The sequence below is a fragment of the Orcinus orca genome, chromosome 1, assembly GCF_937001465.1.
Source record: "Orcinus orca chromosome 1, mOrcOrc1.1, whole genome shotgun sequence".
NCBI classification, from domain to species: domain Eukaryota; kingdom Metazoa; phylum Chordata; class Mammalia; order Artiodactyla; family Delphinidae; genus Orcinus; species Orcinus orca.
The window spans coordinates 37371662-37398792 of record NC_064559.1 but is presented as its reverse complement, the minus strand read 5'-3'; the positions used below and the strand labels follow the sequence as shown (position 1 = coordinate 37398792).

Sequence of the window (27131 nt, the reverse complement as noted above, 5' to 3'; positions counted from 1 at the left end):
TTTTGATTACTGAATATTGTTCACCACAACATTGTGACATTTAGGCTTCACAGTGTGAATGTCTTTGCACTGCAGTCTTACACAAGACTTCCTTCTTCCCCTGTAGTGAAGATATAGGTTCTGTTTTCTGTACAATTATTACCCACAGTTAGGAGAGCAGCAGTAGTTGTCATGAAGGTATATGAGAACTGACAGTAAATAGAAGTATTTAATGACTTTTAAATGTCAGTAACCATAATCATGCATATATAACAATAGTTAAAATTTTCTGGCATTCATCAAAAGTGAGGCACTGTGTTAAGTGAGGTAGAAATTCTTATTTTCCCTATTTTACAGGGAAGGAAAGTACAGTTTAGACAGAATAGGTATCTTGTTGAGGGTCTCATAGTAGTAAGTGAGTGTGAACACAGGTCTTACCGATTGCAAAGCCCAGGGTCTTACCGGGTATGCTCCTCTGCCTTTGTGGGTCATTTAATCAGCACTTCACTTTACATAAATGAAATGATGAATCATACGATACCACTACCTTTAGACTTCAGGTCTAGGTTGGTATTAGGGATTTAGGAATGGAAGCACAAAGAGTTCACTCACTCCACCACTTCCCAGTACGTCCTCATTATTCCTCTTTATGCTCTCATGGGGGTTAGATGGTGGTACCACTTGAGACAAAGAGGAGACTGTGAGTCAGGAGCAAATTGTCCACAGGATGAGGGAGGGCAACTTGAGATTCATGCATGAGGACGCGTAGAGGGCTGGACAGCCACGTTGGATGGGCGTCCAAAGAGCAGTGACTAGGTGGTTAGGTGAGTAATGGCCTGAAAGCGGTCTTGGATGCTGAGTGGTACATGGGGCGTGAGAGGATACAACCTTAGTGAGTATGTGTTCAAAGAATGGCTGTGCAGGTGGTTGATGGTGGCTAATGTCTACTTTCAATTCCTTCTTCTGGGAGAAGCCTTAGTCTTTGCTTTGAAAAAGACAGTGCCTGTACACAGCCCTGACAGAGTCACCACCCCAAATCACTAGAAGAAACCATAATCCAAAAACAACAGCAACAACAAAGGCAATTCCACCTCCTGAAGTACATTCCAACTTCTTTGATACCAGTGATCCAACTAGTGAAGTACCATATTCAAATTCTGTTTCCACTTTCAACATTTGAGTTGTTGAAAAAAATTTTAATTCAGTACGTGTATTAGGTACTTGCTATTTTCTTGATTTGTTTGCTAATTTTGAGGATGAACACCATTGCCTTCTTGGGTAATGCAGCGAGCCTTTCCAGAGAGCGGCCTTAATAGTTTTGAACTACGCATAATACTAATGAAAACTTAAGGCTTTATCTGACTGTGGACAAGAAGGTTTTTTGTATAGAAATGGGAGTGGATTAGAGGCAGAAACAAAGAGGCAGGGATAAATGGGCTCTGTGGAACAGTCTAACAATATTGTTTCTCAGTGATCAGTGCATGACTTATCTTGTTTAACATTTGTCACAAATTATTGATGTAGTAAATACACAGTAAAATATCAAATGTGCTGATAATAGTATTTTTTTCACTAGTGAAATGTCAAGCCAGTGAGGTTAAATCACAAAGAATTTGCAAGTCTGTGCAAACAAACGGGAAAGTTTTCACAAAACCTTAATATGGACAGATACCCTTACAGAAATACTGTAATTTTCTTATAGGCTAATAACTCAGAATGGAGTGAAAGAGGAGAGATTGCATACTGTTCTCCAGAAAGATACTGTTTCAGTCTACCAAAAAGCTAATACAAATCCAATGAAATAGAGGGAAGAAAAAAAGGAATATTGAAAGAAAAAAAGGAATTATTTCAGCTTTGTACTATACAGTTCTGGATACGGAATTTCAATGACACAAAATCAGATTCAGAAATGGGCAAGGAAAATCATAGCCTTTATCCCCTGTAATTCATTGAGTGTCTGGTTTATTGTTGTCTCTTCCTCCACTAGAATGCAAGTTCCTTCCAGGCAGAGAAGGGACTTCTGCATTCTGATTATTTAAGCTTAGAACTTCCTTTTCTAATTATAGTTATACATTATTTCTAAGATGAAAATAAATGGCATTTTGTTATCCCAAGGTGTGAATCAGGCCAAAAATGAAAGTTTTTAAAATGTTTTGAAATTTTCATAAATTACACCTAATAGGTTTCCTTGTGAGTTGCTTGTCATCCCAAGAAGTGAATCAAGCGAAAAATAAATGTTTTTAAAATGTTTTGAAATTTTGATAAATTACACACAATAGGTTTTATTATGAGTTGCTTACATGTCTGGGAGGTTTGCTCCCTGACCTTTAAGATTAAAGGGACCATGATCTTTTCCCCTGCCACCATCTGGTTTGCCATTAGTCAGAGAGAGAATGCTCCTGCCATGGACATTACACATTTATGGAACGTGGAAGAAAAACAACAGGCAGGCTTTAAGAGATGGAATACGTGAAGAAATGGTGTGTGATCTAAGATTGTTTAGATCAGACAAGGTAATGATTTCTAAAGAAATATATTTTTATGAAATGGTTATTGAATCTTATTTATGCTTGTGGATGACTAATATGAGCATATGATCTTAAATTACCTGGGTGAAATAAATCAATAGTTAGACTTGGGAATTTGACCCTCCAGTTGATCAGCAAGGTATAGGGATGAGGAATGAAGTAGTTGGAAGGGAAGAGGTGAGAGGATCATTTATCTCTAAGAGAAAGAGAGAGTCATTTGCCCTAGTTTGTATTAACTTCAGACTGGTACAGAAATAGAAAGTTAAAAGTCTTAACTACTTTAATTCAGCCTTAATTTTTCTAAAGCCTAAAATTTTAAAAGCCTCATTCATTATAGTGGTATTAAATGAGGAACTTTAAGGGGAAAAGCTTATTGGCACAAGGACTTTTGCTAACGTAAACCATCGGGCTACTTTCATTTTCTTTTTGTAGTGAAGAAGAGCAAAGTATATTTACATGTCAAGCCAGAATATAGAGGACGTTAGTTAGGAAGGATAAAGATTTAACTTAAATTTAAATCTCTACCAATTATTCTATCTTGAAATTGAGTTCCTGACTAGATTGTTTGTAAGAAGTTCTGCTGTGATATTCTTTATTAAAAGTTTATATTGGCATCCTCTGTGAACTATCAAAACTTCAATTTCTGTAAAGCTTCCCTAGGAGACTGCATGTGCTGAGCATGTTTGCTATAGAAAACTGTTAATTTGAAGTTAAAAATTTTCTCATGGTTATAGAGTTTGCCCATCAAGCTTATAAAATTGATCTCATTGACTTTGACCTCACTAATTTTGTTATAATTAAATCAACTAGTGCAAAAGCTTATATATGTTCTCTTCCCAGTGAAAATGTTTATTTAGTAAATGGTGTTTATAAAAGGTTTATTATTTATTTAATACCCAAAGCAAAACATCAACTATTTCACACTGGCAGCCTGGGTATATATGCCAGTGAGACACACTATCTAACTTTTAGTGCCCTGATAGGGTCTTTGTACAGAGGTCAGAATCTGAAGTGTCTCAGTAAGACTGAGATACCAACGTTCTCATCAACACCTTTGGAAAAATCCCTTACACCTACTTTTGTAAAACTCGAGTCCTTAAAATTCTAAACTTTTTTTAAAGTACTTTTAATGTCATATATATTTAGTTTAATGTAAATACTTCTCTATCCACAATGTGTGTCAAAGGTCTTTATAAGAATGACTGCGTCTGTTTATGTAGGTTTTTGTTTTTGTTCTTTTGAGGCTTTCTCTTACCTCTCTTTGGCTCACAAGAAGAGGCAAGTACAGTTTTAAACATTTTCTAGGAGATTATGGCTGTACTTAACCTTTTTTGTGTGCTGTAGAATTATCCAACAGGAAACAATGATGGGCAAAATAAAGAAGATCATAACAAAGAACTTGTCTAGGCAGCAAAAGAGGTAACTGAATGCATGGAAAATATAACCCGCAGGTTGTTTTTTTTTAATTGAAGTATAGTTGATTTACAATGTTCTATTTCTTTCTGGTGTACAGCAAAGGGATTCAGTTATACATATATATATATATATATACACATATACATACATACACACACACACACACACATATATATATATATTTTTTCTTATTCTTTTCTGTTATGGTATATTACAGGATATTGAATATGGTTCCCTGTGCTACACAGTAGGACCTTGTTGTTTATCCATTCTCTGTATAATAGTTTGTGTCTGCTAGTCTCAAACTCCCAATCCAACATTCCCCCACCCCCACTCCCCCTTGGCAACCACAATTCTGTTCTCTATGTCTGTGATTCTGTTTCTGGTTCATAGATAAGTTCATTTATGTCATATTTTAAGTGATATAAGTGATATCATATAGTATTTGTTTTTTTTCTTTCTGACTTACTTCACTTAGTATGATAATCTCTAGTTGCATCCATGTTGCTGCAAATGGCATTATTCTTTTTTATGGCTGAGTAATATTCCATTGTGTATGTATACCACATCTTTTTTTTTTTTAACATCTTTATTGGGGTATAATTGCTTTAAAATGGTGTGTTAGTTTCTGCTTTATAACAAAGTGAATCAGTTATACATATACATATGTTCCCATATCTCTTCCCTCTTGCATCTCCCTCCCTCCCACCCTCCCTATCCCACCCCTCCAGTCAGTCACAAAGCACCGAGCTGATATCCCTGTGCTATGCGGCTGCTTCCCACTAGCTATCTACCTTATGTTTGTTAGTGTATATATGTCCATGCCTCTCTCTCGCTTTGTCACAGCTCACCCTTCCCTCTCCCCATATCCTCAAGTCCGTTCTCCAGTAGGTCTGTGTCTTTATTCCTGTCTTACCCCTACGTTCTTCATGACTGTTTTTTTTTCTTAAATTCCATATATATGTGTTAGCATACGGTATTTGTCTTTCTCTTTCTGACTTACTTCACTCTGTATGACAGACTCTAGGTCTATCCACCTCATTACAAATAGCTCAATTTCGTTTCTTTTTATGGCTGAGTAATATTCCATTGTATATATGTGCCACATCTTCTTTATCCATTCATCTGTCGATGACATTTAGGTTGTTTCCATGTCTTGGCTATTGTAAATAGTGCTGCTATGAACATAGGGCATGCGTGTATCTTTTTGAATTACGGTTTCGTCTAGGTATATGTCCAGGATTGGGATGGTTGGATCATATAGTAACTCTATTTTTAGTTTTTTGAGGAACCTCCATACTGTTCTCCATAGTGGCTGCACCAGTATACATTCCCATTAACAGTGTAGGAGGGTTCCCTTTTCTCCACACCCTCTCCAGCATTTGTTATTTGTAGACTTTTTAATGGTGGTCATCCTGACTGGTGTGAGGTGGTACCTCACTGGAGTTTTGATTTGCATTTCTCTAATGATTAGCAATGCTTGAGGATCTTTTCATGTGCCTATTGGCCATCTGTATGTCTTCTTTGGAGAAATGTCTATTTAGGTCTTCTGCCCATTTTTCGATTGAGTTGTTTGTTTTTTTGATGTTGAGTTGTATGAGCTGTTTGTATATTTTGGAAATTAAGCCCTTGTTGGTCGCATCATTTGCAAATATTTTCTCCTAGTCCATAGGTTGTCTTTTTGTTTTGTTTATTGTTTCGTTTGCTGTACAAAAGCTTATAAGTTTGATTAGGTCCCATTTGTTTATTTTGGCTTTTATTTCCATTGCCTTAGGAGCTGGCCTAAGAAAACATTAGTGTGATTTATGTCAGAGAATGCTTTGCCGACGTTCTCTTATAGGAGTTTTAGGGGGTCATGGTGTATATTTTAACCTGCAGGGGATGTTTTTGTTTTTTTTTTGCTGCGTTGGGTCTACGTCGCTGCATGTAGGCTCCCTCTAGTTGCAGCAAGTGGGGGCCAGTCCCCATCGCAGTGCACGGGCCTCTCATTGCAATGGCCTCTCTTGCTGCAGAGCACGGGCTCCAGGTGCATGGGCCTTAGCAGTTGCAGCACACAGGCTCAGCAGTTGTGGCCCGAGGGCTCCAGAGCACAGGCCCAGTAGTTGTGGCTCCTGGGCTTAGTGGCTCCGGGGCATGTGGGATCTTCCTGGACCAGGGCTTGAACCCACATTCCCTGCATTGGCAGGTGGGCTTTCAACCACTGCGCCACCAGGGAAGTCCCTAACCTGCAGGCTTTAAATTCTATCTTAATATATAGTCCTACTAGAGATTGCCAATGAGTTTTTAAAATTTAACTACATAACACATCATTGTAAAGCAATTACACTCCAATAGAGATGTTAAAAAAAAATGTAACTACAAATTCTGCTACTAAAAACACCCCCCACAGGCTTATCTTTAAGAACTCCCCTCTGCTCCTGGTTTAATCTAGCATATTAGTCTTATTACCACAGGGTTACAGGTAAGCTGTGAGAGAGCAGTTTGTGACCTTTGTCCAACAGCAGCCTTTCAACAGGTGGGTGGGAACAAACACTGGAGCTCCTCTGCTCAGCTCGCCATGACCCTGCATGTCTCTTGTGTGAGGCGCAAGGCACGAGCTACTCTATGCAGCAGACTCTACTGATTCTCTTAGAAACTCTACCACAGAACTATTCCTCTCACATAGGCAGATCACAGAAATGGGCTTAGAAAACTGGTCTTTGTGGCTTTCAATTTGTGCAAACGGGCACAATTACCATCCTGAAGGCCATTCCTAGGTTATAAAACAAAGAGCAATTTGTCTTCTCCAAACACATTAAAATAGGAAGAACGATTCAGTTTTTATAATGGTTCAAAGATAGTATAGAAACTTTGATAAAAGGCACTCACTCTATATGCATATAAGGATACCAGTTTTGCTACACTATGGCCTGAATTCATTATTCTTTTCTTTCTAATTAAAATTGCAGTCTAGGATATTTTGATCTCTCTTTTTACATTTCATTTATTATAAGTGGATACTTACTGTTAAAGATGCTAGGTTTCCTTGGCAAACTCTTCATAAAACTTACCAACTATGAGATTATCACTTGTGTCTAAAAGGAAGCAAAAGCCATAAAAAACGTCAGTCTGGCACACAATATGATCAAACAGGAACTCTCAGTCAGTTATAATTCAGCCTGATTTTTTTTCAATACATAGTCTTATTTTTTTCTGATATAAAAAGCTTTTTATGATATAAAAAGCCATTGGTTTTACTCACACAATCTCATTTTGTGTACTCAGAGAAGTCTGTTTTTTTCTTTTTAATGTAATATTTTTTGTCATAAAAATAATATAACTACAGCAGAAGATTTATAAAACAGAGCAAAAGAAAAATATCATCCATAATCCTACCACCCTGAAATGTTGTGGTACATTCCTTTCTGGTAAATTTTTCCATGCATTTAAAGTTTACACAGTGATACAATAGGAGTGAATATAATGACAGAGGCAAAGTAATATAAACTTTTCTAGTGAACGTATCATAGTGTAGTCCAAGATTTCTATTGTAGAGTTTAGCTGTTTCAAGTTTTATTTGTAATGAAATCCTTGATAAAAATGCACGAAATGTTTTTGTATTTTACATTATTTCATTAGATTGGATTTCTAGGAGGGCTAATTGGCATGAGTATTTGTGTTACTGTCTACATACATTGCATACCTGTTTTTCATAGCGTTTTTGCCAATTATAATTGTACCTTCAACATATGAGGATATCAGTTTCACCACATTTTGCTTTTTATTGGGGGTCAAATAAGAACCTTCTGTTGCTGACAATTTAATGGGCAAAGAAATGGTACCTTGTTCTTTTCTTCTGCAGTTCTTTCAGTTTTAGTGAGGTTAAACAATTTCCCCATATTTATGTGCCAGCATAAACATATATGTGCACCCTTTCTCCCAACCCCACATTCTAAGATATTTTCTGCACTTCCCTGCGCCCCTTTCAGTGTTGTGTTTTGTTGATCTGTAGAGAAGAAACACCATTTACCTTAGAAATGTCATGGAGACTTTGATGAACTAGACGATTCAGATGGTAAGGGCGTAGTAGAAGACAGACAGGCCAACTTTAGCTGGAGCTTTTGAGAGAGAGTCTGAGAGGGAGAGAGAGAAGCAAGGTTTTAGGAAAGCAGTTGCTTTAAGGAATGGAACCCTGGGGGATATAAATGGGTAGAGTGGATTTTAGGACATTTTCATGAGCATCACATAGTGTAATCTTTCTTTGAGCCTCTTTGAGAGATTCCAATAAAGTTGTCTCTTAGTTTTTACATTATTTCTGGAGTTGAATTTATTTAGCTGTCAAGCAGTACTGTGCTGTTAGTTTTGGAGCCAGCACAGTTAAATGTTCGGTAGAATTTACATGTGAAGCCATCTGGTCCTGGCCTTTGTTTGTTGGGAGTTTTTTAATTTAAATTACTGATTCAATTTCATCACTGGTAATTGGTCTGTTCATATTTTGTATTTCTTCAAGGTTCAGTCTTGGGAGATTGTACATTTCTAGGAATTTGTCCATTTCTTCTAGGTTGTCTACTTTATTGGCATGTAGTAGTCTCTTATTATCCTTTGTATTTCTGTGATGTCAGTTGTAACTTCTCCTTTTTCATTTCTGATTTTATTGATTTGGGCCCTCTCCCTTTTTTTCTTGATGAGTCTGGGTAAAGGTTTATCAATTTTGTTTATCTTTTCAGAGGACCAGCTCTTTGTTTCATTGATGTTTTCTGTTGTCTTTTTAGTTTTTATTTCATTTATTTCTCCTCTGATCTTTATGATTTCTTTCCTTCTCCTCACTTTGGGTTTTGTTCTGTTCTTTTTCTTGCTATTTAGGTGTAAGATTCGGTTGTTTATTTGAAATTTTTCATGCTTCCTGAGGTAAGGTCATATTGCTATACTTCCCTCCTACAACTACTTTTGCTGAGTCCCACAAATTTTAGATTGTTGTGTTTTTATTTTCATTTGTCCCCACATATTTTTTAAATTTCTTCTTTGATTTCTTCAGTGGTCCATTGGCTGTTTAGTGGCATATTGTTTAGCCTCCTTTTGTTTGTGTTTCTGCAGTTTTTCTGTTGTAGTTGATTTCTGGTCTCATAGCATTATTGTTGGAAATGATGCTTGGTTTGATTTCACTTTTCTTAAATTTACCATGGTTTGTTTTGCAGTCTAGCATGTGATCTATCCTGGAGACTGTTCCATGTGCACTTGAAAAGAATGTGTATTATGCTTTTTGGATGGAATATTCTGTATATATTATTAAGTCCACCTGGTATAATGGGTCACTTAGGCCAGTGTTTCCTTATTGATTTTCTGTCTGGATGATCTGTCCATTGATGTAAGTGGGGTGTTAATGTCCCCTATTATTATTGTGTTGCTGTTGATTTCTCCTCTTATGTCTGTTAATATTTGCTTTATGTATTTAGGTGCTCCTAAATCTATGTTGGATGCATATATATTTACAGTTGTTATATCTTCTTAGATTGACTCCTTGATCTTTATGTAAAGTCCTTCTTTATCTCTTTGTTTTAAAGTCTATTTTGTCTGATATAAGCATTGCTACCCTGACTTTCTTTTGATTTCCATTTGGAGGGAATACTTTTTTCCATATCCTAAGTTTCAGTCTTTGTGGATCTTTAGATCTGAAGTGAGTCTTTTGTAGGCAATATATATATGGGTCTTGTTTTTGTATCCATTCAACCAGTCTATAACATTTGACTGGAGCATTTAAGCCATTTACATATGAAGTAGTTATGGGTAGGTATGTACTTATTGTCATTTTATTAATTGTTTGGGGGTTGTTATTGTAGTTCTTTTTCATCCCTTTCTTTTTCTTTGATCTCTTCTCTTGTGATTTGATGACTGTCTTTGGTGTTATGTTTGGATTCCTTTCTCTTTTTTGTGTGTGTATCTATTTTTGGTTTGTGGTTACCGTATGATTCATATATAGCAATCTGTATATATTTATATGATTATTTAAAGTTGCTGATGCATTTTAACAACCCTGCATTTGTATTTTCCTCCTCTTATCATTACTGGTTTTGACCTTGTATTTTACATCTACTTGTTTTGTGTAGCTCTTAACTGATTATTGTGGATACAGATAATTTTACTCCTTTTTGTCTTTTAACTTTCATACTAGCTTTGTATGTGGTTAATTTACTTCCTTTACTCTATATTCGCCTTTACCAATGAGCTTTTTCCTTTCACAATTTTCATGTTTCTAGTAGTGGCCTCTTGTTTTTCACTTGGAGAAGTTTCTTTAATATTTTTGTAAAGCAGGTTTGGTGGTACTAAAGCTTTAACTTACCTGTAAAACTTTTGATCTCTCCATCAAATCTCAATGAAACCCTTCCCAGGTTGAGTATTCTTGGTTGCAGGTTTTTCCCTTTCATCACTCTAAATATATCATGATTCTCCCTTCTGGCCTGCAGAGTTTCTGCTGAAAAGCCAGCTGATAGTCTTATGGGAGTTCCTTGTACTCAATGTGTTGCTTTTTCCTTGCTGCTTTTAATCTCTCTTTACCTCTAATTTTTGCCATTTTAATTACAGTGCTTCTTGGTGTGGTCCTCTTTGGGTCAATCCTGCTTCGGACTCCCTATGATTCCTGGATTTGGATGTCTATTTCTGTTCCCAGGTTAGGGAAATTTTCAGCTATTATGCCTTCAAATATGTTTACTGCCCCTTTCTCTCTCTCTTCTCTTTTTGGGACTTCTATAAGTGAATGTTAGTATGTTTTATGTTGTCCCAGAGTTGTCCTAAACTGTCCTCATTTCTTTTTATTCTTTTTCCTTTTTTCTGTTCAGCATTAGTGATTTCCGCTAGTCTGTTTTTCATTTCACTAGTCCGTTCCTCTGTATCATTTAATCTACTATTGATTCCTTCTAGTGTAATTTTCATTTCAGTTATTGTGTTTTTCATGTCTGGTTCTTCCTATTTTATACCTCTTGTTAAAAGCATCTAACATCTTGTGCTATTTATCCATTCTTCTCTGGAGTTCTTTGATCATTGTTACAGTCATTACTTTGAACTCTTTCTTGGGTAGATTGTCTATCTCCACTTCATTTAGTTCTTTTCCTGGGGTTTTATCTTGTTTCTTTGTGTGGGACACATGGCTCTCTAGCCTCATTTTTGCCTTATTTGCTGACTTTATTTCTATGTATCTGGTAGGTTGTTTAAGTTTCCTAATATTGGAGAAGTGGCCTTTTATTGGAGACATCCTATGTGTTCCTGTAGCACACTCCTCTCTGGTCACCAGAGCTTATATGCTCTAGGGCTGCCCCTTATGTGAGCTGCATGAGTCCTTCTTTTGTGGTGGACTGACTACTGTGGGTGGCCTGGTAGTCATGGCTGGCCCCCAGTTCAGTTTGTTGCCAGGCCCTGCCTTGTGTGGAGGCTGTTAGCCACTGGTTTATGGGGCTAGGTTATGACTTGGCTGGCTTTGCAGTGGGTCCCAGGTCTAGTGCTGGCTCACTGGTAGAACTGGCAGAGCTGGTTGGGTTCCAGGGTGGGTGGTTGTAGGGTTGGGGTTCCCGGATCTACTGTTGGGCTTCTGGTGGGTGGGACTGATTCCTGACATGGCTGGCTGCAGGTCCTGTGGTGTCCCAAAGCGAGTGCTGGCCCACTGGTGAATGGGGCTGGATCCTGGGGTGGCTGGCTAAAGTGACTAAGGTGTCTCATAACTGCTGATGCCATGATGGTAGGTGGGTCCAGGGCCCATGGGTTCCCAGGACTAGTGCTGGCTCACTGGTGAGTGGACCCATTTCCTGGGGACTCTGGCTAGAGCACCCTGGGAATCCCGAAGCTTGTTATAGCTCGCTGGTGCATAGGGCTGGAATCCACGGCCATTGGCTGAGGGTCACATAGTGTCCCAGAGCTGGAGCTGGCCTGCTGCTGGGCTGAGCCAGAGCCTGGGCAGTTTTGGGACTGTTGCCAGCCTGCTGGTACATTGGCTGGGTCCTTACAAGGAAGGCTGTGGGCTGTGGTGGACCTGGGACCAGTGGCTGGTGGGTGGGGGTGGGGCCCAGGAGATCCTGAAACTGGTACCTGCCCACCAGTAGGTCCAGTAGGTGAAACCAGGTCCTGGGGTTAGTGCCAGCCTACTGGTGTGCAGAACTGGGATCTGTGGTCTCTGACTGTGGTCCCAGAGCTGGTGTTGAACTGCTGGTAGGTGGGGCCAGGTCCTTACACAGCTGCCTGTGGGGTCTGGGTTGTCCTGAAGCTTGTGTTGACTAGCTGGTGAGTGGGGCCAGATCCACTGAGGTTGGCTGAGAGGCTCAATTTCAGAGCTGATGCTGGCCTGCTGGTGGGTGGGGCTGGAGCCCAGTGGTTCCTGGGGCGGGTGCCAGCCTGTTGATGGGTAGGCTGTGTCCTGACATGGCAGGCTGTGGACCTGCAGTTGTTATAGGGCTGGTGTCCACCCACTGGTGGGTGAGGCTGGGTCCTAGCGTCTCTGGCCACAAGGACCCTGGGAGTCCCAAGTCTAGTGACTACACCATGTGTGGTGCTGGGTCCTGGGCCCTCTGCCATACAGGGCTGTGTCCAGGGTTATCTTTGGCTTTAGGAGGTCTTAAGGCAGCCTGCTGGTGGGTAGAGCTGTGCTCAGTACTGGTGCCTACAGGCTGGTGAGTAGGTGCAGGCTTGGGTCCTGAGGCTAAAAAGCTAATGGGGGGAATTCCAAAATGGCGCTTGCCAGCACCAATGTCCACATGATAGAAGGATCTCCCCAAAATGGCTGCCGCCAGTGTCTTTGTCCTCAGGATGAGCTCCAGTTGCTTCCTACCTCTCTGGGAGACTCTCCAAGATCAGTACGTGGGTCACCCAGGCTCCTTTCAAATTACTGCTTCTGCTCTGGGTCCTGGAGCATGTGAGACTTTGTGTGCACCCTTTAAGAGTGGAGTCTCTATTTCCTAGAGTCCCACTGGCCTTCAAAGCCAAACATTCTGGGTGCTCACTCTCCTGGCACAGGACCCCCAGGCTGGGGAGCTCAATGTGGGGCTCAGACCCCTCACTCCTTGGAGAGAACCTGTGCAATTGTAGTTACTCTTCCATTTGTGGGAGTCACCACGCAGGAGTATGGGTCTTCGATTTACCTTGACTCTGCCCCTCCTAGCCATCTTGTTGTGATGCCTTCTTTATATCTTTAGTTGTAGAAGCTCTTTTCTAGTAGGTTCTGGTCATCCTCATCAATTAGTTTCTCTGTAAATAGTTATAATTTTGATGTCCCGTGAGAAGAGGTAAGCTCAGGGTCTTCCTACTCTGCCATCTCCTATACTCAGTAACATCATCAGTTCTGAAGTAAATTACTGACATCAACATGTGCTTTTTGCTCTGCGCACCCATCTATCTAGTATAAGGACAACTCAGTAGAGATGGCATGACAGACTATTTCTTTGGCATTTGTTTTCAGTGCCTTGAAAATATTCCCTGTAAAATCTGGCCTTTACTTATTCTCTCTGCTCCCACCTCTCCTCACCATCCCACCCTCCTCACTCCAGAGGGAAGGGTCATCAGAATACCACCAACTGGGACAGATTGTAGCACATCTAAAACATCTGTTATTCATCCTGCAGGTAATTTTGCCTCTGACATTCATAACAAAGCTATATCACAAGCAAAAACGATTGTCACTATAGAAACATGGAGGTTTCATCTAGATACACTGATCCTTCTGGATCGTGGGGAAATGTGCACTGACCAGTAGGACCAGAAAGTTCACAGTGAGGGGCGGCGCTGCTTCAAACCCCATCCCTTGACTGTCACTTGTGCAGTGGGTGGTGCTGTCCCCAGTGAGGCTGAAGGTCATCTCTCTGTCTTGGAGGGGGAGGTCACATTTGTAAGATAAAGTTGCCCTCAGTATCCACATGGGATTGGTTCCAGAATCCCCAGGGATTCCAAAGTCCATGGATGCTCAAGTCCCTGATATAAATTGGCTTAACGTAGTATTTGCATATAACCTAAGTACCCCCTCCTGTATACTTTAAGTCATCTCTAGATTACTTATAATAGCTAATACAATGTAAATACCATGTAAATAGTTGCTAGCATGGGGAAAATTTAAGTTTTACTTTTCAGTAAAAAAAGTTAGTTGAATCCTCAGTTGATTAAATCCACGGATGCAGACCTGTAGATACAGTTGGTCCACTGTACTTCTTTTCCATAGGGAATGTCTCCAGATGAGGGCCTCAGTACATCAAACAATGATTGACTCCTCGTATCTGGACTCTTAACTGTGTGTTTATATTTCTCCAAAGTTTACCTAACTTATTTTCAGCTTTTTGTGTTTCAGGAAGGTCAAGTTTACTGTATATATGAATTTTATACGTATCGAGTGTTCTTAAAAGTTCCATCATAATCCCATAAGATGTCCAAATAGATTTCCAGGAAAGTACTTTAATGAAATCCAAAATAAAACATTTTCTAATCATCAGGAAGGGATTTTAAAAATCTTGCCTTGCTTTAGTAAACAGAGTAGGATACATCAGTAATGTCTTCGTATATAAAATATTTTTAACTATATTAATTTCTGAGTCTTTGGTATGTTTTGTTTAAACAAGTCATTCGGAAATTTAAGGCACTTCACCTCAACATTTCAAATATTGACTCACCTCCCTGAACCATACTAATTTATCATATAAATCTGTTTTTGTTCTCTATAGCACATCCCTTTTTTTTTTGGCTGTGTTGGGTCTTCGTTGCTTCATGCAGGCTTTCTCTAGTTGTGGTGAGTGGGGGCTACTCTTCGTTGTGGTGCACAGGCTTCTCATTGTGGTGGCTTCTCTTGTTGCAGAGGAAGGGGTCTAGTTGCATGGGCTTCAGTAGTTGAGGCTTGTGGGCTCAGTAGTTGTGACTTGTGGGCTCTAGAGCACAGGCTCAGTAGTTGTGGCGCACGGCTTAGTTGCTCCGCAGCACGTGGGATCTTCCTGGACCAGGGCTCGAACCTGTGTCCCCTGCATTGGCAGGCAGATTGTTAACCACTGCGCAACCTGGGAAGTCCCATAGCACATCACTTTTTAACATACTATTTTATATATTCTATTTTTCATTTGTTTACTGACTTATTTTCCTGTTTATTGTCTGCCTCCCCAAATAGAAAATGAACTCCATGAGAGCAGGGATAAGACTTTCCTATTCAGCACACCCCTACATGGAAAGTCCTGGCACATGGGAAGCCTTCCTCATAAATACTATGGACTAAATGAGAGGCTGAAAAAATAGTTCACCTATGTGAGGGATAAAAGGACATAAAAATTTAAGAGAGATTAGTCCTCAGTGATGAAACTTAAAAAGTAAATAAATTTTGGCATACCTTTATGTCATCTACTTTCTCCCCACATATTCCCCACAAAATTCAACACCAACATTAAACTAGTTACTTACAGATTAGTAACATGAACACATGATGTATAAGACCTGCCAGACCTTGTAAAAATTCTTACAACAAAGAAGTATTTTACCAGTAATTTAGCTAAATAAAGATCCAGACAACAGGTGATTCCATGAGGTGAAACACACTAGGAAAAATATAAGAGGATATATCCAGGCTGCAGAATTATTTGTACTTATGTTCACACACAGTAATACTGCTCTTCAAGGGGTTTTCATTCCAACTAAGACACAATGGCTGGCAGAGCTGTCTTTTAATCAGAACCTAAGGAAAAAAAGGGTAGCAAATAGGTGAGCAATTCCCATTTCTCCCTTCATCTCTTCACTGATAGATGCTCAGCTTTTTCACTTCAGCCTAAATACCATTTGTTTCTTAGGTTCAGAACAAGGCAGAAGTCTCACTTCATTAAGGACTTGCATTCGGTAGCTGGCAGAAATTCAGAAGCCAAATTATTCTAAAGTATCACGGTGTCCTGTGACAGACAAAGTAATCAGAACTTGTACGCTTAATAGTCAAACAGACATAGCCCAGTGTCACCTCAGAAGTCCCTGAACACAGAGCTGGACTCTCCCCAGTGCCCTAGACCCACTCTGCATTTCTCACTGACAGTCCTCTGACATTCCTCTTATCCTCATTAGTAGGTCATGAGCAAGATTGGCTCCCGACTTGGGGAAGCAAAGCAGGGAACATTGGGAAAGAGAACCGACATTGTTCTTCTTGCCACCAGAGCTGTAATGGCCAGAAGGGGCTCACAGAGGTCTCTGCCACTGAAATGCCCAGATTATTATTAGATCCTGTGGATCTTATGAAATCTGCTCATCATTATTGGGTGGCAGACTTTGTAAATATCAAAGATTCCTTGGAAATTGTTTAGAGTAACTACTGTATTACCCAGTCTTGTTACCTCTCACAGACATTGCATTCTACTGAGAGTACCAGACCCACATGAACAGTTAATAATACTTCTTGAAACAATAACATTGGCCATTATGATCCCAAAGACCAAGATATTACAGATGCAAAGATATATGATTGAATTAATTCTTATCCGTACAGTATTACAAATTCCACTCTTGATTGGTTTTTATTTTCCTGAAACAACCTTTGCCTGATCTATCACATTGCAAACAATTTTTGTCTTACATGTCAAGCCTTTCACTAGCAGATTTTCCTAGAAAGTTACATTTTCCTGCCTCCAAACAACTATTTCCCCATTTACTTCAAGTTCTAACCATGAATTCAAGATCACTGTCTATATTTCTGTTTGTATTTGACACTGAATTACATATGCCATTTTCTCATCTCCTTCATAGTGATGCTCCCGAGTCGTGACACTTATTTCAAAACTGCCCAGCAGTTAGTCCTCCGGGTACTTCTATTCCATAGGTCAGCTTCCCTTTGTGGATTAACCCCTGAACCCAAGAGAGTCACTATCCATCACAGAGTCCCTGGTCTCTCTTTTAGGGTCCCTCAGTCCCTCATCACAAAAAAGCATGCTTTTATCACAAGTTGGAAATTAAGTGGAAAGAGCACACGTCCATTAGGGAGGGGGTTCAGGAAGTCAGCACAAGATTTCACTAGGAAAAAAAACACAGGAGTGAGATGTCCATGTGAGGGACAAAGAAATTGATCCTCAGACCAGATAAGAATATAGGCACCTGCACATCTGGGAGCTGCCAGGCTCCAGTCTCCCTGGGGTGTACAGGGCAGGGAAACAAGCCCCTCTGAGATCATATCTGGGCTCACAGCTGTAGAACACTTCCTGCCCAGCGGAAAAGTCATCCTTGTGGCTTGGGGCGTGCTTACCATGCAGGATTTCTGGTGGTGGTTGACAAACTGAGGAAAGAACAGCAAAGTACCTGTTAGTTACGAGGAAATATCTTCTGCTATATCCTGTGCTTGCCAGGGAGCTTAAAAATCCTACTTAGAGAGTGTGGATTTTAAAAGATGTGCTAGTTCAGTACCCACTTTTTACTGGTAAGCAAACTAAGGCCACAGGGCAGAACTGTGAGTAGAATAAATGTTTCTTCAATGCCTTGTCTGTGTTTTTTCTACTAAAACGTTCCTAAGACTACAAGCAGAATGTTCCTTTGCTTTCCAGGACTGGCCATCCAGTACAGAGCTGTGAGTGCTGGTGGCTAGTTCCATTCTTACACTTCCTAGAAAGCTCTCCTTTCTGGCCTCAACAAGGGATACCTTTGCCCAAGTGTCATCCAACAGACCCCTCACCTAGCTTACAGTACAGTTAGTCACCCATCCCCCTGCATCTTTTCTCCCAACTCCTCCTCCAGAATTATAAGCCTCTGCTTGGTCCCTATGTGCCAGCCTGGATTCTTCCCATTCCACTGCTAAGCCAGCCATTTCAGCATAAGAAGACGAGAGAAGCCGTCAAGAACAAAATCCCCATAAAAGTAAAAAGCTATAGACTTAGAGAATATATTGTGTAGAGCATATTGTGACTCAGATTTTGGCTGCCTCCATTCGCAGCCCAGTTGGTGTGTTCTCAGGGCATCAGAACACATTTGAGCCTCAATCTGAACGATATACAATGTATTAAAAATGAATAAGAAGTAGGTTCTATTTCAAGATGGAAACATACAAAGTCCTGAACTCGCCTCTTCCCATGGACACACTTGAGTCTACGGCTACGTATGGAACAATTTCCTCTTTAAACCTTTGAAGGCCTGGCTGAGTGAGAACTACACATTGTCCAAACAAGATGTAAATGACATCGAGGTGGGTAGCAGAACCTGGGAAACTATCTCACCATAAACCCTATCCCACCATGATGTCCCACAACCGGGAGGGAACTCTGAACCCAGAGATTCTCCCTGAAGAGCAAGGGTTTCAGACCCCGCACCAGACATTCTAACTTTGGGGACATACACTTGAGAGAGAAACCCCTAAACATCTGGCCTTGAAAACCAATGGGATCACTACCCAAGACCCACAAGATGATAACGATCTGAGAGACCACTCTTAAAGGGCTCCTGCCCAGACTTGCCCACCCCAGGGCCCAGCTCAGAGGCAGCCAATAGTGCTCAGACATAAAGTGAAAGAGGCTCATCTGCTTAGATTAAAGCCTTGGCCTGAGGGGAAAGCATCTTATTTAGCACACATTTGGAGCCTGCTCAAACACTTGGGGACATAGACTGGTGCATGCCATTTTCACGCTCTTCTATTGTCATGCTTCAGAGCACTGCTGTCTCCTGGAGGGGAACTTTTGCATGTGTCTAGTGCCCCAACTTTTTGTGGCTTCTTCCTAGTGGACACCTCTTTATCCATGGCTCTGGGTACCAGGGGACCTTGTATTCCTGTTGCCATGATTCTTTAATAATTGGTGTCACCCAGAAAGGATCTCATACCACTCTCTGGTGCCCCAAATTTTTTTTTTTTTTTTTTTTTTTTGCGGTGTGCGGGCCTCTCACTGTTGTGGCCTCTCCCATTGCGGAGCACAGGCTCCGGATGCGCAGGCTCAGCGGCCATGGTGCACGGGCCCAGCCGCTCCATGGCATGCGGGATCTTCCTGGACCGGGGCACAAACCCGTGTCCCCTGCATCGGCAGGCGGACTCTCAACCGCTGCGCCACCAGGGAAGCCCGCCCCAATTTTTTAGACTGCTGCCAGGGGGCACTTCTACATCACCTGGCTCTGGGGGCCAGTGGGTATCACAGGACTGTAACCAATGGAGAGAGAGTTTTTAAACAGCTATCATCCCCTGGGCATGGCAAGAGGAAACAGGCTCAGGAGCTTGGTTTTCCTGTGAAGGTTTTTTAACTGATCATCCTGACTGCAGCCTGAGGGGTGGGCTTCTGATTAGGCAGGATCTTGGGGCTTATTGTAATCTTTTCCAGAGAACTTAGAGGCTGGGCACTATCTTCATGGTCACCCTCTGCCACGCTCCAGTGCACCAGTGTCTCCCGGAGGGTAGCTTTATGTGTGACTGGTGCCGTGGTTTTTGTCTAGAGCCCCAGTTTTTGTTGCTGCTTCCCAGGGGATGCCCCTTGATGGCCTGGCTCTGATGGCTGGGGGTCTTGCATCCTGGGTCCCACAGCACTGTGGCAACTGGAGAGATGGTTCTGGCAGGCTACCACTCCCAAGGCACTGCACAGACAGTGGATTGGGGCACACTCCCCAGACTTTCTGTGAAGAAGCCCTCTGTGCCTGTCCTGGAGCTCTGGTCTGAGGAACAGTCTTCAGGTTCGGCACACATTTAGTGGCCTATGGAGTTGCTCTCAGGGAATATAGGCTGTATACATCATCTTGGCGCTTCTGCCTTGCTTCAGCTTGCCAGTATCACCCAGAACAGAGCTTATACATTCATCGGGAGCACCAATTTCTGTGACAGCTACTCAGGGGACACCTCCAGTTGGCCTGGCACTGGTGAACAGTGGAACTTATGCTTGTGGTACCACAGGACTGTATGTATTTGCATACTCTTAAAAGCTGATGCCTGACAGTCTGGTTTCCAGTCAGCCTGAATCTAGGTGCTGAGATCCTTCCCTTTGGGTCACTGACATGTCTTGGTACATCCTTAACTACTGAGAACTATTCAAAATATAATAGATATTCTGGCCAAGCACAGAGTTTTGACAGACAATGAGGGGCTGAGGCAGAGTTGAATGAGGTTTATTTCCTACATGAAACTACTCCTTCAATACTGAGAGAGGTGGTTGTTTCATCTGCTGTTAAGAATCAAAACCGAGAGTCAAACAAAATGAAGAAACAGAGGAATATATTCAAATGAAAGGACAAGAGGAAACCTCAGGAAATAATGAAATTGAGGTAAGTTATTTACCTGATAAAGAATTCAAAGTAATGGCCATAAAGATGCTCACCAAACTGGGGAGAAGAATGGATGAACCTATTGAGAACACCAACAAAGAGACGGAAAATACAAGAAAGTACAAAATAGAAGCCACAGAGCTAAAGAATACAATAACTGATCTGAAGACTACAATAGAAGGACTCAACCACAGACTGGATGAAGCAAAGAAAGAATCAGTGTGTTGGAAGACAGGGCAGTGGAACTCACTCAAACAGTGCAACAAAAAGAAAAAAGCATTTTAAAATGCTTTTCTTTTAGTCTTGCAAGAAACGTTAAAAGGAATTCTTCAAGCTGAAAGAAAGGGAGCTAATTAGTAATAAGAACATGAATGAAAGGATAAATCTCATTGGAAAGGTAAATAAATAGTGAAGGTAGTGAGTTAACCACTTATAAATCTTGTATGAAGTTTAAGAGATAAAATTAGTAAAAACAACTATGATTACAACAATTACTCAAAGAATACTCAAGATAAGAAGACGTAAAATGTGCCATCAAAAACATAAATTGTGGGAGGAGAGAGTAAAAATGCTGAGTTTAACAATGGGCTCAAACTTAAGTTGTTATCAGCTTATAATAAACTATTACAGAAATAAGTTGTTATACATAAGCTTCATGATAACCACAAAACAAACACCTATAGTAAATACACAAAAGATAGACAGGAAATTTAAGGATACCACTAAAGAAAGTCATCAAACCACAAAGAAAGATATACCTGGGATAAAAGAGAGAGTGGTAAACAATAACTTAATTAAAAAAAAATTTTTTAAGATAAGTTTTTTAGAGCAGTTTAGGCTTAGAGCACAATTGGAGGGAATGTTCAGAGATTCCTCATATACCTGCTGCCCCTCTAAAATAGTCTCCCCGATTATCAATATCCCTTACCAGGGAGTTACATTTGTTATAATTGATGAACCTACAATGACACATCATAATCACTCAAAGTTATAGTTTACATGAGGGTTCACTCTTGGTTTGCAAATTTTATGGGTTTTGACAAATATATAATGACATGTATCCATCATTATGGTATCATGCAGAGTACTTTCATTTCCCTAAAATTTCTCAGTGGTCTGTATATTAATCCCACCTCCTACCCAACCCCTGGCAATCACTGATGTTTTCATCGTCTCCATAGTTTTGCCTTTTCTAGAATTAAATTTTTTAACTATGAATGATTTTACTATGAATTTAAATAACAAATAAAAAGAATCAAATGACTTCCTAAAATACAGCTAATTAAAATACTATTCTTGTAATATTTGATAGTTATCAGACACGTTGTTTACATAGTTGAAACTTAGTTGTGTGTGATTGGGTTCTGTACATAATAATTATTTTGTGTAAAAACATCTATGTATTACTATGGTTTACATATTTATGATTTTAAGTGGATGATCTCTGAGATTTTACCATAGATTATTATTACTGCTGGACAATTTTTTTCTATTGATTATTTAATAACAGCAGGATAAATATACTACCTCTGGCACTACTCAAAAGAAAACAGAAAAAAATATAAAAGAGAAGCCATAAGAAATGAAATAACCAGAATCAGGGGTAATAAAATTATAATGAAAACTTTTCTATCATAACATAATAAATTTAAAATATTGGTATAACTTACTACATGTATGTTCACCTGAACATATGTAACCAAGGAGATGGGTTTAAGATGGCAGAGTAGAAGGACGTGAAGTCACTCCCTCTTGTGAAAACACTGGAATCACAACTAACTGCTGAACAATCATCAACAGGAAGACACTGGAACTCACCAAAAAAGATACCCCACATCCAAAGACAAAGGAGAAGGCAAAATGAAATGGTAGCAGGGGTGTAATCACAATAAAATCAAATCCCATAACTGCTGGGTTGGTGACTCACAAACTGGAGAACAATTATACCACAGAAGTCTGGCGACTGGAGTGAAGTTTCTGAGCCCCATGTAAGACTTCACAACTTGGGGGTCCGGCAACAGGGGGAGGAATCCCCAGAGAATCAGACTTTGAATGCTAGTGGGATTTGATTGCAGGACTTTGACAGGACTGGGGGAAACAGAGACTCCACTCTTGGAGGGCACACACAAAGTAGTATGCTCATCAGGACCCAGGGGGAAGGAGAGTGACCCCATAGGAGACTGAACGAGACCTACCTACTAGCGGTGGAGGGCCTCCTGCAGAGACAGGGGGTGGCTGTGACTCACTGCAGGGACAAGGACACGGGCAGCAGAAGTTCTGGGAAGTACACCTGGTCATGAGCCCTCCCAGAGTCAGCAATTAGCCTGACCAGAGAGCCTGTAGGCTCCAGTGCTGGGTCGCCTCAGGCCAAACAACTAACAGGAAGGGAACTCAGCCCCACCCATCAGCAGACAAGCAGATTAAAGTTTTACTGAGCTCTGCCCAACAGAACAACACCCAGCTCTACCAACCACAAGTCCCTCCCAAGAGGAAGCTTGCACAAGCCTCTTAGATAACCTAATCCACCAGAGGGAAGAGAGCTGAAGCAGGAAGAACTACAATTCTGCAGCCTGTGGAACGAAAAACACATTCACAGAAAGATAGACAAAATGAAAATGCAGAGGGCTATGCACCAGATGAAGTAACAAGATAAAACCCCAGAAGAACAACTAAATGAACTGGAGATAGGAAACCATCCAGAAAAACAATTCAGAATAATGATAGTGGAGATGATCGAGGACCTCGGAAAAAGAACGGAGGCAAAGAGCGAGAAGATGCAAGAAATGTTTAACAAAGACCTAGAAGAATTAAGGAAAAAAACAAACAGATGAACAATACAATATCGGAAATGAAAAATGTATGAGAAGGAATCAATACCAGAATAACTGAAGCAAAAGTATGGATAAGTGACCTGGAAGACAGAATGGTGGAATTCACTGCTGCAGAACAGAAAAAGAAAAAGAATGAAAAGAAATGAAGACAGCCTAAGAGACCTCTGGGTCAACATTAAGCGCAACAACATACACATAGCAGGGGTCCCAGAAGGAGAAGAGAGAGAGAAAGGACCCAAGAGAATATTTGAAGAGATTATAGTCAAAAACTTCCATAACATGGGAAAGGAAATAGCCACCCAAGTCCAGGAAGTGCAGAGAGTCCCAGGCAGGATCCCAAGAAGAAACACACCAAGACACATAGTAATCAAATTAACAAAAATTAAAGACAAAGAAAAATTATTAAAAGCAACAAGAGAAAAATGACAAATAACATACAAGGGAATTCCCATAAGGTTAACATGTGATTTCTCAGCACAATATCTACAAGACAGAAGGGAATGACATGATACATTTAAAGTGAGGAAGGGGAAGAACAACCAAGATTACTCTACATGCCAAGGGTCTCATTCAGATTCGACAGAGAAATCAAAAGCTTTACGGACAAGCAAAAGCTAAGAGAATTCAGCACTACCAAACCAGCTTTACCACAAATGCTAAAGGAAATTCTCTAGGCAGGAAACACAAGAGAAGGAAAAGACCTACAATAATAAACCCCAAACAATTAAGAAAATGGTAATAGAAACATACATATCGATAATTACCTTAAATGTAAATGGATTAAATGCTCCAACCTAAAGACATAGACTGGCTGAATGGATACAAAAGCAAAACCTGTATATATACTGTGTACAAGAGACCCACTTCAGACCTAGGGACACATACAGACTGAAAGTGAGGGGATGGAAAAAGATATTCCATGCAAATGGAAATCAAAATAAAGCTGGAGTAGCAATACTCATATCAGATAAAATAGACTTTAAAATAAAGAATGTTAAAAGAGACAAGGAAGGACACTACATAACGATGAAGGGATCAATCCAAGAAGAAGATAGAACAATTATAAATATATATGCACCCAACATAGGAGCACAACAATACATAAGGCAGCTGCTAACAGCTCTAAAATGGGAAATAGACAGTAACACAATAACAGTGGGGGACTTTAACGCCTTGCTAACACCAATGGACAGATCATCCAGACAGAAAATTAATAAGGAAACACAAGCTATAAATGACACACTAGACCAGATAGATTTAATTGATATTTATAGGACATTCCATCCAAAAACAGCAGATTACACTTTCTTCTCAAGTGTGCACGGAACATTCTCCAGGATAGATCACATCTTGGGTCACAGATCAAGCCTTGGTAAATTTAAGAAAATTGAAATCGTAACAGGAAGGGAACTCCGCTATGAGACTAGATATCAATTACAATGCTATGAGACTAGATATCAATTACAGGAAAAAATCTGTAAGAAACGCAAACACATGGAGGCTAAACAACACACTACTTAATAACCAAGAGATCAATGAAGAAATCAAATAGGAAATCAAAAAATGCCTAGAAACAAATGACAATGAAAACACAATGACCCAAAACATATGGGATGAAGCAAAAGCAGTTCTAAGAGGGAAGTTTATAGTTATATAAGCCTACACTAAGAAACGAGGAACATCTCAAATAAACAACCTAACCTTACACCTAAAGCAATTAGAGAAAGAAGAACAAAAAAACTCCAAAGTTAGCAGAAGGAAAGAAATCATAAAGATCAGATCAGAAATAAATGAAAGATTCAACCCCCATTTATGATAAAAAAAAATCTACAGAAAGTGGGCATAGAGGGAACCTACCTCAACATAATAAGGGCCATATACGACAAACTCAGAGGAAACATCCTTCTCAATAGTGAAAAACTGAAAGCATATCCTCTAAGATCAGGAAGAAGACAAGGATGTCCACTCTCACCACTATTATTCAACACAGTTTTGGAAGTCCTGGCCATGGCAATCAGAGAAGAAAAATTAAAAAAAGGAATACAATTTGGAACAGTAGAAGTAAAACTGTCACTGTTTGCAGATGACATACTATACATAGAGAATCCTAAAGATGCCACCAGAAAACTACTAGAGCTAATCAATGAAGTTGGTAAAGTTCCAGGTTACAGAATTAAAGCACAGAAACCTCTTGCATTCCTATACACTAATGATGAAATATCTAAAAGGGAAATTAAGGAAGCACTCCCATTTACCACTGCAACAAAAAGAATAAAATACCTAGGAATAAATCTACTTAAGGATGTAAAAGACTTGTACTCAGAAAACTATAAGACGCTGATGAAAGAAATCAAAGATGACACAAACAGATGGAGAGATATACCATGTTCTAGGACTGGAAAAATCAATATTGTGAAAATGACTATACTAACCAAAGGAATCTACAGATTCAATGCAATCCCTATCAAATTACCAATGGAATTTTTTTAAAGAACTAAAACAAAAAATCTTAAAATTTGTATGGAGACACAAAAGACCCCGAATAGCTAAAGCGGTCTTCAGGGACTAAACGGAGCTGGAAGAATCAGACTCCCTGACTTCAATCTATACTACAAAGCTACAGTAATCAAGACAATATTGTTCTGGCACAAAAACAGAAATATAGATCAATGGAACAGGATGGAAAGCCCGGAGATAAACCCACGCACCTGTGGTCAACTAATCTATGACAAAGGAGGCAAGGGTATACAATGTAGTAAAGACAGTCTCTTCAATAAGTGGTGCTAGGAAAACTGGACAGCTACATGTCAAAGAATGAAATTAGAACACTCCCTAAAACCATACACAAAAATAAACTCAAAATGGATTAGAGACCTAAATGTAAGACCGGACACTATAAAACTCTTAGAGGGAGACATAGGAAGAAGACACTTTGACATGAATCATGGCAAGATCTTTTTTGATCCACCTCCTAGAGTAATGGAAATAAAAACTAAGATAAACAAATGGGACCTAATGAAACTTAAAAGCTTTTGCAAAGCAAAGGAAACTACAAACAAGACAAAAAGACAACCCTCAGAATGGGAGAAAATATTTGCAGATGAAACAACCGACAAAGGATTAATCTCCTCAATATATAAACTGCTCATGCAGCTCAATATTAAAAAAACAAACAAACAAATTCAAGAATGGGCAGAAGATCAAAATAGACATTTCTCCAAAGAAGACACACAGATGTCCACGAAGCACATGAAAAGCTGCTCAACATCACTAAGTATTTGAGAAATGCAAATCAAAACTACAGTGAGGTATCACCTCACACCAGTTAGAATGGGCATCATCACAAAATCTACAAACATCAAATGCTGGAGGGGGTGTGGAGAAAAGGAAATCCTCTTGCACAGTTGGTGGGAATGTAAATTGGTACAGCCACTATGGAGAACAGTATGGAGGTTCCTTTCAAAACTAAAAATAGAATTACCATATGACACAGCAATCTCACTACTGGGCATATACCCAGAACAATCCCTAATTCAAAAAGACACATGCACCCCAATGTTCATTGCAGCACCATTTACAATAGCCAGGTCATGGAAGCAACCTAAATTTCCATCAACAGATGAATGGATAAAGACATGGTACATATATACAATGGAATATTACTCAGCCATGAAAAGGAACGAAATTGGGTCATTTGTAGAGATGTGGATGGACCTAGAGACTTTCATACAGAGTGAAGTATGTCAGAAAGAGAAAAACAAGTATCGAATATTAATGCATATATGTGGAATCTAGAAAATTTTTACAGATGAACTGGTTTGCAAGGCAGAAATAGAGACATAGATGTGGAGAACAAACTCATGGACATCATCAGGAAAGTGGGGGTGGGGTGGTGGTGGTGGTGGTATGAACTGGGATTTTGGGATTGACATATATACACTAATATATATTATAAAGGTAAGTAATAAGAACCTGCTGTATACAAAAAATAAAATGCAAAAAAAGAAAATATGTAACCAATATTGACTCAGTTTAATGTTTATTGACCTATAAATGTAATAGAGGTAGAAACAGTTTTCTTTGAAGATAACTGCTTACAAAAGTTGCCAGACCGAGACATTTTTTTTTATAGTAAACTGATAATACCTTCCTAATTTGATTGTTTTTTCAGACAATTTTAAATCTCTGGCAGATAAGAGCG

The 27131-nt window shown here is 39.8% G+C and overlaps 1 protein-coding gene and 1 long non-coding RNA gene across 2 annotated transcripts in view; both read right to left on the bottom strand.

The window, feature by feature from the left end:
• The window catches only part of CR1 (complement C3b/C4b receptor 1 (Knops blood group)), a 276865-nt gene that overhangs the window by 4517 nt on the left and 245217 nt on the right, over positions 1–27131 (bottom strand). The gene's annotated exons all lie outside the window — the stretch shown is intronic.
• LOC125962666 (uncharacterized) lies at positions 4668–23009 on the bottom strand. The gene is made up of 5 exons (XR_007474152.1): positions 22295–23009; positions 15386–15579; positions 13022–14878; positions 7933–8035; positions 4668–6997 (listed from the first exon to the last, which is right to left on the bottom strand). It is a non-coding gene; the product is annotated as an uncharacterized LOC125962666 (long non-coding RNA).